General features: G+C 45.7%; 1 protein-coding gene across 1 annotated transcript in view; it reads left to right on the top strand.

Annotated features, from left to right (window-relative positions):
• LOC138178659 (protein FAM76A) overlaps window positions 1-12,959 on the top strand; it is a 46,947-nt gene that overhangs the window by 31,929 nt on the left and 2,059 nt on the right. The window contains exons 7-9 of the transcript XR_011172769.1: window positions 6,597-6,848; window positions 10,209-10,471; window positions 12,822-12,882. The gene's annotated coding sequence lies outside the window, so the exon portion shown is untranslated. The remainder of the gene's footprint in view (window positions 1-6,596; window positions 6,849-10,208; window positions 10,472-12,821; window positions 12,883-12,959) is intronic.

Here is a 12,959-nt window from a genome sequence, read left to right as displayed (position 1 = left end):
ATCGTCGCATCGAACAACGTTCCATGAAAATCTGCTATCAGGTTTCCTCCGTCGCGCTTGTCGTAAACTTCACGGAGACTGTTTTTATGTTATGTCCTTTGCCCGTTAGACGCGTAAAACTAAAGACAACGAAATTGATTTCCCATCGCTTGCAGCACCGGCGTGGAAAAATTACTCGACGTTTTACGAATACTGTATAATTTTAGAGGGATTAGCAGCTTATTACGAGTTTGTATTATTTCAAAACGTTAAGATTTATTTCTTGGAAGCGAGCAGAACAAAAAATTCTATCTCTGGATAATCTCTGGAGGAAAAGAGCGATCGGTCGTACCGCGCGGAGCGGGTAACCGGAACGGAACGGAACGGAGTGGAGCGTTCGCAAGTGGTTACTGACCTCTAGCATCGAGCACTCTTACGCTTGCACTACTTAGCTAGCTCGTCGTTACCGAGCTGCGTACCGAGCTGCCGTGATCACGTTAAATCGCCACTTTTCTCGGCGTACCTTCGACGTTGCAGCGTTACCTTTACCTTCACCTTGCGCTTCCCGCCACCGTCGCTTCCGCTCGCTGAGACGCCGGAAGGCCAATAACGCGTTTCACCACTCTTCTACCGGAAGCGCATTCTCCGATCTATGTCATAGACTCTTCCTATATACATAGAATCTTCGTGCAAGGAATTTACTTTTCTCTACGTTTTTCGTTTACATATATCGTCGTCGTTGTCTAATTTTGCATAGTGCTTCTTAACGTCGATAACGTTTCCTTTTCCGTAAAAAAAAAAAAAAAAGGAATCGTTGAAAATCGATAACGTTGAAAAGTAAAAGGTTAAAACGCGCGAAAAAGCGTGCCGGCCGCGGATCGACTTTCGAACTAAACTCAAATTGAAATCACGTTCGCGGAATCGGAAGAAAAATCGATGATTTTCCCCTGATCTCGCGTTAAACGTGGTTCAGATGCTCAAAGTATGACACGGCCGGCGAGAGATGTCCGTTGCGAGTTCGTTAACCCCTGAAAATACTCTCTTACATCGTGGTTGCGTGCACCGCGCACCGGGATGCACTAGTTTACTTCTTTCCATAGAGGTGGAGGTGGTCTTGTCTTGACTGTGTATACGTGTACGTTGCATCGCGCCGCGGCGCTTCTCCTCACCGGGACTCCGCATTAGAAACTTCACCTACATCGGCCAGATGCCTCTCTTCTTGCCTCGAATTCTGCACGGTATTACCGCCGCCACTGCTGTTTCGAACAGTAATTAACTCAAACGATTCAACGATCCACTGTGAAACCAGGAAAGTGTATAAACTTTGCTAGCTCTAGCAGCTCTAGATTCAATGAAAACTTTCCAACATCGATGTTAGAGATTTGCACGGTTAACGTTATACAGCATCAAGGAACGTTGCTTTTTCCTTTTCACGTTCCTCCGTGGATTATGTGTATCAGGATGAACGATGAAATCGACTAAAGAAAGTATTCCCAATTGATTCCGTTAGCTGGAAAATCTATTTCACCTACATTGCAAGACTAATCTTGTCTCCGCGCAAAGTGTAATTACGCGCTCGAAATTGCCACTGTTTTCGAACGCGATAAGAACGTCCAACGATTAGTGCGCATGACAGCTCTAAGATTTGCAATCAAGCCGCGTGTCTGTTTCAAGATAAGAAGATCCAACAATCATCGAATATTACGTCCAAACACTCTGTAGAATTGCAGCGTTATAAATTTCGACAAACAGATTTCTTCCAGACTTTTTCCTCGAGTTATTCGACACTTTCCCTGCTTGTACGGTAACGTTTCCTGCCGACGTCTGTTCGATCCGCAACGGGATCCTCGATTTAGAAATTTTAATCCGTTTCCATGGAGCGAAGGTCCAATAACCCACGAGAACCTTGAATACTCGATGGACAGCTCTATCCTTGAAACGTCCTCACGCCAGCTGCTTAATTTAACAACTGCGTATTCTGAGAAATGTCTCTCTATCGTGGCCTTCGCTACCGAAATACCCACGCGTAAACCAATGCACAATGGCACTTGACATCGCTCTCCTCCTCTTTTTCGGTTTTCCAAATGAAACTCTATAATCCCTTGTACAAATCTCAGAGCTATCAAATGAGAGAAACAAGACTTGATCTGGGAAAGTCATCGAAATGTCGACGCTCGAAAGGGAACGAGCCTGGAGGTGAGGGGAGAAAATTGTGTTAACGTTACTCGAGGCTGGCTGACTCGTTTTCGTTTGGGCCCAGAAATTCGAGCGGTACGTCCCTGACGGTCTCAACGTCTGGCTAGGCTAGGCACGGGAGTACTGTTAGCTTTGGGTCTGAGTCGCGAATCGAATTGAAAGGAGAAACGAAAGAAGAGGAAGAAGAAGAAGAAGAAGAAGATGAAGAAGTAGAAGTAGAAGAAGAGAAGCACGAGATGGAAGAGGAGGAAAAAGTCGAAAGGGAGGAGGCGTTGGTGGTAGAGGGAGGGGATCGGGGAGTGGGTAGAGAGCTGCGTGGAATCCTAGGGTGAGCCATAATGTAACACCAAGTCGGAAACATCGAGGTTCGTCCTCGCTTGCCTCGAGCGAGGGACGCCGCCGCTCGCTCGCTCGTTCTTCGTCCTCGCTCGCCTCGAGACCGCTCAGAAGTGAAGTGGCACACAATGCGTAAGAGTATTTTCAGGGGTCGACGACCGCTCTGCTTCCTCGAGGCTGTCCCTAGCGATGGCTTTGACCGCGAATCGAACGGTATCGACGCCTCGCACTTGACAAGCCTTTCATCGTTCTGTGTCTGGCAGAGATAACTTTTACGATTAAATTCAATCGTGTGTACCTATGTATCAGTTAATCGCAAATTCGTATTCGATAATAGTGAACTTATGAGCAAATATCGAATATCAATCGGATCGGGACTAAGAAATTGAATCGGGTCTGTCGTTATCAAAACCCTTTTGCTTTCCCTCACGGTCATCTGTCCCGTTATTTTTTCTTCTTTCTCTATTTGACTCGATTCTTTTAAAAGTTGTTGGCTTCTTGGTTGGCCCGAAATACGACTAAATTTTTAATCTCAAATAATATTGTGTCAGTGGAATAGACCTAACGTTTCCGTGAAAAACTATACGTCATAATTCGTTCTAAGCGCAATATTCGAGCATTTAATTAACCGGGCGAAGGTCTGCCTCTTGCGATTTTTCGTTTTCCCAACATGTATTCGAGAAACTCCGATGAGAAACATTCGCGCTCGTTGAAAAAAAGCGCGGGGTTACGGTTCAACGATTTTTTTCGCCGCTTTGGCGACCGGTTTATCACATTTTTAACAACCGGTTCCTCTCGACCGACCGTTGGAATCGCGTTACCGATTGTATGCAAAGCGCACGCAACGCGGAAGTTTTTGCATCGCGAAAAATCTCCGAGGGTTACAAAAATCACCATCCTGTATGATACCGATTTTCATCGAGCGATCCTGCGCGAAACCCAGGAAACCACAGATCCTTGGTAAAAAAAACGAAAAGAATCAGTGGTCTATTCTAGTCGGTAAGTCATTTTTTGCACGGAGTTCAATGCTCGAGGTTAAAGGCCCGACCCTGAAACTTTTAACCTGTCGAATTCGTAGCCGCCGGTGACTAAGCTTCCCATCTATCTCATATCGACGATCGCGTTATTGTCGTGCTATTTCGTAACTAACTAAGCAACATACGTATACGAATACACAACGATCCTCCTCCGCGTTGCTCGTTCGATCGCGCACAGGAAACGCGTGCTACGTGACGCAAGATCTAAATTGGCGTTAATGCCGCGCAAAAAAAAATACGTCTTTTAACATTTTTGTATATGATCGCTTGACCACGCTATTATAACGGCAACAACGTGACCCACAGAAATATTCGTCAACTTAAGAACGTACGTGTTCTAGGAAAAAGAGCAACGACATCGATGATCAGCTCCTAGTTCGATTCAATTCCTATCGTGCATCGATTTTGAATATCCGCGGATGAAACGCTGCAGTAAGACGTTATCGCGAATGATCGAATCAAAGCACTGAGCAATGCGACGAACAAGCTGGCGAGACATTGGCGATCGAATCGATCGCAGGTTGTCGAAGCGGTATCCGTTTCGGGGTGAGAATGGGGGCGCGCAAGGTGATCGCGCGATTCCGCTTTGAAAAGGGAATTCTCCCGTGACACATTCGTTTTTATCGCTATCTGGCTCGAGCACGAATCTCAGCCGTGGTTTCTGGGCATATACGGAAAGTCGGCGAGTCGTATGCTGCTCCGTATACGAGGCATTGACCCGACGTCACCGCATTTCGTTCTTGTACCTGGCCAAGCTCCTATGGAATGACTCGCTTACTGTTCCCTCCGCCATTCTCGCAGGTGTTTGTCCCCATACGTAAACAAATCCGCTTCTAACGGGGCCCCGAAACGATTACGTTCCCCATAGGGGAATACAGGACAACGTATCGCCTTACGTAATCGTTGATTTCGACCGGGCCCGCTTGCGGTACGGTCGAATTCTTGCGACTGAAACGAAACTTCCTCTTCGGTGAGAAAGTCTCGGCGTACAATCTTGTCCGGATCGTTCCTGCAGAGTCTAGAATGATCGATTAATTAGAACGGACGATTGGCAGGACTTAGCGTAAAAATTGTTGCTAACTTATTATTCCAGAGGAAGATAACAAATTGTCATACTAACGAAGCACTAACCGACGACGTTACAAGCTATTACGTCTTTCAGCGAATCATCGCTCGACGAAACCCAAAGCATATTACCTTGTTCACTCGAGAAGATTAATTTCTCCGGAAACTACGAATAGAGGTGGTTTAATCTCTTAGGTTGCGCAACGTTCTCGCATTCTACGACCATCTTAGGTCCACCGAAAGTTCCACGAATTCCAAGCTTTCTCGCAATGGCTAATTAAACAGAGACCTAACCGTTCGAAGAAACATTTACGAATTAAACAGAAAGATGAATGAATAGCGGTGCAGGTGTATCGCAAAAGATTAGAAAGATGACGGGCCCGATGCGCCGGTGCATTCTCGACGTCGTTGGCCGCACGGACTTAGTTGGGAACGAGGAAGACCTAGTTCGAAGGTAGAACGGCGCAACGGCACTAGGTCACGCATCGCAGTTCCTGAACGGCGCGAGCGTTTGTCTATGTGTACACGGGCTTGTGTGTACATGTGCATGTGCATCGAGCACCCGGTACGCGGCACGCATACGCGACGAGAGAGTCCGACGATAGTCGCCGTGCTAGAAGAGACGAGAGGACCTTCTAGCCACGACAATCACCACAACGAAATTTCGAACGTTCCAGACTCTATCGTCGTTTGTCGGCCGTTTTCCAACGATCGTGCGTTAAAGGATGAGGTAAGTTCAGAAAAATGGTCGTAGGAGTGAGGTCGTTCGCTTGAAATTATTTCTGGATATGAAACTTCAAGATAAACATTCGAAGGTCAACGTTTTTTTCAACGCTAGGTGTATATTTTTAAATGTATGCGAAGACCAATAACCTTCTTCGAACAAGATACAACTTTCATCGATCACAGACTTTTCGTGTATCTGAGAAATTTGTCCCAGCGAGAGCAATCTTTATTGGTTTGAATGCATAGAGCTCTTCCGGTCATCGAACGCGATAACGATCACGGTTTTCGAAACAAACACGTTCATTCATGTCGAATGGTTTCGTAGGGCTTTCACCCTCTATCTTCGTGCCGAGGTGCGGCCGCCTTCGAACGAACGACGAGTAAGAGGCACGATCACCGCGGGGACTAACGGTAACGCCGAGTCGTTTTGTCCCGATTGCGTTTAGGGAACTTTTCCATTCGACGGTAACGAAAGTACCGTGGCGTGGCCTGGCGAGCGTATAGGGACCCGCATGCGAGAGAGTGAATTTCGTCATTCCAGCCATCGACGAGGAAATCTACATCCGAAAGATGTACTGTTAAGCGACCGTTCGAAGCGAAGGTGAAACGACCGAGCGGACCGTTGGGTTCAATGGAACCGATAAAACCGAGCATCGATTCGATTGCTGTTATCGACGCCAGCGAGGCTCGTTTCGACCGATGAAAAACGACCTCGCTTCTCCGACACCGGAATTCGTATCGAACCAGCTCCAATTAGCGTTCGAGGTGGATGAACGAAGAGCTTGCAGAGGTTCGTCGAGTCGTCGAATGTGATCGACGCTCGATTCGAATAGATGGCGGGTGTTCAAAGATAGCGTAGTAGTATAATTTTCGGAGTGACAATGTCACTCTATTGTTTAGCGAACACTGGAGGCGACGGATTTCCAAGAGACGTAGGTAGTCGAATTTTTCTCGTCTGCCTGGAGAAGATGGACGCGGTGTTATTACGGCGACAATGCGAACGGGATGAACGTCCTGATCTCGTCACTGTCCTCGGACAATGACCTCTCGTAAAATCGTCGACAAAATTTCGCGAACGATCCTCGCTATTCACCGATCAGACTTTGGTCGTTTCCAGTACCTGTTTGACGCGAGAGAAAGGAACAAAAACTCGAGCTCCGTTATCCGATCCATCAGTTCCCCTAAAAGAAAGAAAAAAAATTTGCCTGCGATGTTTAGTCATAGGGGAGAATTAATCTCGTGGCTGTTAATTTCCAGACGCTGTGCAAAGCGGCAGGAGCGAACCGGCCGGAGCAGAGTCGGTCCGAGCGGAGCGCGATTAAAAGTGAAGCCTCTTGACCACGTGGCCGGAGGTCAAAGTGGCGTAGGCAGACGTTACTCTCTTCGTCTGGTTGGCGGGTTGGTGGCCGCCGCGCGGTGGAAGCGAGCCGCGAGGCTGGCAGTGGCGGCGGCGGTGGCGGCGGCGGCGACGACGGCGGCGGTGGTAGCGAGGCCTCGTCGAGCGGTATGGTAAGTGTGTTAACAACGTAAGCGGGGTGAACGCCCTCGATAGACCTAGACCCAAAAAGCGCTCGTTCCATGGGCAACTGCCACTGGCACTGGGTTAAGGCGAAGTCATGTGACGTGGTGCAGGCACATAAGTCGTGCACATCGCACGCACACTAGCGCAACGCCATTACTTTCACGCGTATGCGTTCGTTTCTGCTCGCATGGACGCGCACGCTGGGGTTCGTCGGCCTGACCATCTCGCGGAATGCCACGGAATTGTTTCGACACGTTCTTTTCTACGCAACATTCTACGACTCACCGTTACTAGGACGCTCGCTATTTATCATTTTTTTTTTTTCATTTTCTTTGCTGCTCTACGACGATTGCGGATTTTGGTCAGGAAATCATTTGTCATCGCGTCCCTGACTTTTGATTTTTCGGCGTTACACGTGATTCTCGTTCTTATGGCGAACGAGTTTTATAACGGACAAAGACGTGTTTGAATGATCGAACGATAGATCGTAGGCAGATTCTAAGCGTTTCGGAGCATTCTTGTTGTGTAATTAGCGAAAGTTCGAGATCCGAGTTCGATCGCGCGTCATCCTCGAACCTTTATGATTCATTGCTTACCGTTTGTGGCGTGTCGAAGCATTTTCCTTTCGATCGTTCATCGCCGAGTTTGATGTCACGCGATACCAATACACTTTCGAATATTCTACGAAATTTCAGAAGCGGAGTTCCCTATTGCTAACGAGAAGCGTCGTACTTTCAGTCGCGTCTTACAAATTTGGAGCGAGTCAGCACGGATCGGTGGTCTAAAGATTAAACAAGAATTTCCCTCGTTTTCTACGATTCCTGTTCTACATTTCGACTAAACGGCCGACCGCTCGTCGACGTCATTATCCGCTCCGGGCGGCCGTTGAAAGAAAACAACGATACTTCTTTCTCGACGGCCGTTCACCCCGACACCCGAACTCCTCCAGCCGATAAACAAATTACAATCGACATGTGAACCATCAAGATACCGGTACATCGACCGTGTACGAGGATCTGCTCGCGCGACAATCAACGACCATTTTCAGGTCCAATAATCTTGGGCTCCTTACCAAACTGTCTTGAAAATAGAAATTAATCCCACACCGGGATACGAATATTTCTGCCCTGTTCCGCTCTATATTCCCATCACGGATACACGTTACACGCTACTGCGATCGGTATACATCGTTCTCCAAAATCCTTCCACGAACAAGCGTTCTCGGTTAAAGCATTTAACTCCATTATTCTTCGTAGTCGATTCCGTGATCGATCGAAACTAGTTGAACAAGCCGCGATTGCTCGTTCGTGGATTCAAGCGGAAGGAACAAAGGAAAACTCGGAAGTAGAAAATCCAAATAGCGTTTCGCGTGAACTCGATGTTTGGGAGATGAGGATCGGGGCCGCCCGCTACACGATGATTATCCAGCCTCGCATAACTGGCGAGGAAAGGTATGGATGTATAGTACGTCCCAGCGGTCGGTGGATGGAAGTCCATCCTTGATGGAGGTTACTCCGGGCCATCGTCCCACATCTTCTTGGATATGAACTTGTGTCTTCGTTCGACTTGCCTCCGATCGTCTCCCTTCGCTTCTCCTTCGTCCTTCTTCCTGCCACCTCCACCGCGTCCCCGCCACCATCGTCACACACCATCGTCACCATCCTCGTCCTCCCTCGTCTTGTCTCCGTTCGCTTCTGGCTGTGTCGTGTTGCGTGTTGCTCGTCCTCGCCACCTCCACTCGGACCTGACCCCCTCCAGCAGCTTCGGCTTTTCTCCTTCTTCGGTATTCTCATCCCCTTCCTCCGAGAGGTCGATTCCAGTGGCGTGAGTTACTCGCGATTCGGATTCCGAATGCCGATCGACGGAGAACTCGGGCTGCCCTTCGTTAAGGGCGCTCGATTAACGGAGATCAAGGGATCGATGAGACCACGTGATCATCCCTGTTCCTATCGGTGACGTAAAAATCGAAGAGCTGCGATTACGATAGAAGAACGTAGTTGCTTGCGATCGATAAGTTACAAGAAAAAGATCTGTAGATAAGTTTGATACGAAGAAAGTAAGTTTGAGAAGAACACTTTCGGTTAAATGTGCTTATAGATATTCGCAGAACTGTCTTCAATCCTGTACCGATTAAATATCACCGTAACTCGGATCTTTATTCCACGATGAGACATCGTACGGTGAATCGGTCAAAATTATGCTAACTCTGACTCCTGAGAAAGAATGAGTTGTCACTAGACTGGGAGTAGGGATAGAGATCTAGTACAGCAGGATGATGAACTGCCGATAGATTTGGGAGTTACGTTGTTTTGAAAGTGAAAAAGGCATCCTTAGAAATACTTTTAATTCGATGTAATTTGCTGGCACCGAATGAGTTTGTCGTTGTTATGCGTGTTAACATCAGTAACGTTGTTCCTGCTGTCGGCAACGAACATCATCCCAACTTGTGCAGGAATATCGCGGAAGGTCGGCGCACAAGGTAGCGCGACCTGGATTACACTCTAGTTATCGGTTCCCTTCGCATTTTGTTGCTCACAGGGTTAAAGCAATCGCTTCTCGCGATTCTGAAAAAGAAAAAGACTCGGAGAAAGAGGCAGCACACTTGCATCTCTTCTTCGATCAACTCGATCGACGCGACTGGTGATCGATGAGCTCATCCTGATCGGTGATCTCAGTCCTCAATCTCGTTTTCTATCGACGCTGACGGATCCTTTGAAATTCTTTCCACCTGTGAATCATCAGACAAATTTCGTGTGATTCAAAATACATGATCGTGGTGGAAATGATAATGCAATGGCGGAACGCCGATAACGAAGAATTCAGCGAGCAGAGGCCAGGTAAATGGCCCGAACGTTGAACCGACGAATGACCTCCGACAACAACGGTCTCCGTTTTCGGTGTCGAAATCACCGCCGCGCCAGAATAATGCCTTTACGGCTTCGTGCTTTCGACTTTTACGACTGATCGTTAAACGAAACTCCTCCTCCACACTTGAGCTTCCGAGCTTGTTCATCGGTTACAAAGAAAACACCGATCTCTGTCTCCGGAATTTTTTCCATGTCTAATTGTCTCGTGAGGTTTCGTTGGAAAGGATGTTTCTTCTTAAGGAGTCATGGACAAATACGCGAGCCATCCGCTTAGTCACTAAGAATGGCTGTAACAAAAGCTTGAGAAATTTATGCTCAAAATGGAATTTCCAGCATAATCAAGTTGAACAATGTAGTAATGAAATAAAGTTTAAACAAAATGCAAAGGGCAAGAGCTATGATATCTTCTCTCTTTCAAAAATGTTCTATGCATTCATCCTGTTCTGTTAAAGTTAATAGATCCATTATCTGTAATTTTAGGAAACTCGGAGCTATAGACAATTCTGAAAATGGATCCGAAGGAGAAAGGGGGTGACTAGCTGCGTCGACCCAATAAGACTGAGGGGATTTTCAGGGACACCGGTTACAGAAACATCACGACAGCTCATAGAAGTCAGAAGAGGAAAGGGGAAAGATGATGGAAAGAGTAGGGAGGAAGGAACACGGTCGAGAGAGGGTTTCTATGTGTTCGGGACGCGGTCGAAGACACGAGACACACGGCGACCGCTCGTTACATAAGTAAGGTAAAGGATCTCCTCTTCTGCTCTCCTTGAGCCGATCCACATCCGCGATTATGCCACTTTCCATCGACCTCGCTTCACCTCAGCTCGCCATACACCGACGGCACATGTGTACAGTGTACGTGCAACGGAAGCTCGTGATTTTCTTTATAGACTGAATTCGGAACTTCGTGAAATCGATCGACAGGGATCTCGGATTTCAGGGAAAGGATATACTTGTTTTAAAAAATCGAAAGGCATCGAACGATAACTTTTTACGATTAGTTAAACAAAGTACTCGAAGATACTTTAGATCGATCTTTTAAACGGATGCTTCGGAAAATAAAATTAGTTGAGTTTGAAGTCGGAAAATCGAAAATAGAAGATTAGATATAATACTGTATTTTATCTCCGAAATAAAAAGAACTGTGTCACTTTTTCTCTGACACACCCGGAGAAAAGGAAGCTGAAAATTATGCCGACCTATTCTGTAGCCCTTGCTACACATTGTCCGGGACAATGCTGCGGTGCGAAAAGGATTTATTAAATTTCCCGTTTTTTCTTTTCTCTCGGGCCAGAGACGTTTTTAATTAGATACCGAAATTTGTACTTTGGTCTATTTACTTCCTTCTCTTTAAAGCAAAGATGTTTCTCGAAAATTTGCCCTGCCTTTTTCTCGTCGTTCCCATTACTCTTTCACAATTCTTTGCAAACGGGATTCTATTTGCTCTTGATTCACCGTTAACGAAAATTAACCGCCCGAAAACATTCTTTGTTGGTATCTGTGCGGAGAGGGATCAAAGTAAACGAAACTTGGTCGAGAATAAAGTGCATCGAACGAATCGGCGGTAATCGAACTGGCGTCATTTTAGCACGCGGTTCCGTATTATGTAAAGCGATTCGCATCGGCGGAAGACGCGTCTTGCTTCGTGGACCAATTTGTTACGTCCACGGTTTTTACGAAACACTCATTCGCCGCGCTGGTCCGTTTTATTCTTTCCCCTTCCATCCTTTTTTCTCGCCATCGCGATGTAAAGTTAATTGGCGTAGCGCCGCACGGTTACTCGATTTACATGAGTTTTAATTAAGCGACTGCGTTTGCTCGTCTCACAGCAAACGATACCTACCGGGCCACGTGGAATTTTTGAAGTAATTGTTATGTGTTTTGCACGCCTTGGCCTGCCGAGGTATGAAAGAGGGGTTGGGCAGATACAAATCTTCAAGATCGTAAATTCGCTTTTTTAATGTTACACCGCGAAGGCTATCATTCTCATAATGACCTCTTTAATTCACCAGCATATTTTCGACAATTACTACGCTCTCTCGTTTGCTCTTCTCATCTTTTGCCTGACGTAAAAATCGTTTCCCGTGATCGTTGAGGTTCCTTCGAATAAATGGACACTAGATCTTTTTATAGTCGGATTATGGTTCCCTGTGTGAGATCGGTGACATTGATAGGTCGACGAACTTCTCGAATGACCTTGCCTTGGCAAGTATAGCGGTACGGTGAAAAGATTCATAGGCAAGTAAGTTTTCTCCTACTGGACGAATAAAATAGAAATATTGTGTTTGGTATTATCGTTTCTATACTTTAGACGATAAATAGATATAGTTACATACTTTTTTTCGTTTCGTCTTTGTTAAGTTTGTTCGTTTTTTTTTTTAGTATTTTGCTGTGACATATATTAATTGTTTCGATCTTTTACATTTAGCGGGGTTTGTTCGCACGCGACTAAACGGTATGGTCATCTGGCGGTGAGAAAGCTGAACTAAAATGTCACTTATAATATGCTACTACGCGAGTACATCTCGTCTGTAATGGCATATAAGTTCGTGTCACATGTCTTAGTCATTAAAAAATTAGAGATTCTGTTATGCTACAGATACAGACAAGGTACAAAATAGATGTGACATGCAACACTTTCGCCTCACGTTTTGAGGATTTCTTGATTCTCTTACCATTTTCGTGTCACATGCGATGTTATCGATTCGATATACATATATACATAGTAGCGATTTGAATAATATAATACATAATTTACTAGAAAGAAAGTTTCCGAACTGGTGTGCAAGATTTGTAAATGATCCCAACCAATCAGGAATCAGTCAGGTGAAGATTTGGCGCTAGATGACACTATACAGCGAAAAAGTGAGAAAAAATGAAGATCTATACGATTATTAGGTTCGTTTAACTAATATGTTCTTATTTAATACTTTGTTAGATATTGTTATAGTGAAATTACCTAAGTACAGCTAATGTGTTCGCCGAATATTATTTAAACGGACGCGTTACCAGTCTTCTATTTTTCTATGTTATTATAGTAAAAGTATGTTTTTAAGAACGAAATGTAATATTTTGTATATTTTGTTACAGATTCTTCATAACATTTCCCCTTTCGCTAGGAAGGATGTAGCGGTGTCTCAGCTTTAAGCATGTAAGAATTTTTACACTGTATCCCAATTAACTTTATTCCCCTATTTTTCCGTAAGAATGTAACATTTTATTTTGTAC

The sequence above is a fragment of the Bombus flavifrons genome, chromosome 4 (genome assembly GCF_040668555.2).
Source record: "Bombus flavifrons isolate JBK064 chromosome 4, iyBomFlav1_principal, whole genome shotgun sequence".
In the NCBI taxonomy this organism is placed as follows: Eukaryota; Metazoa; Arthropoda; class Insecta; order Hymenoptera; family Apidae; genus Bombus; species Bombus flavifrons.
This window is presented reverse-complemented; position numbering and strand designations above follow the sequence as displayed.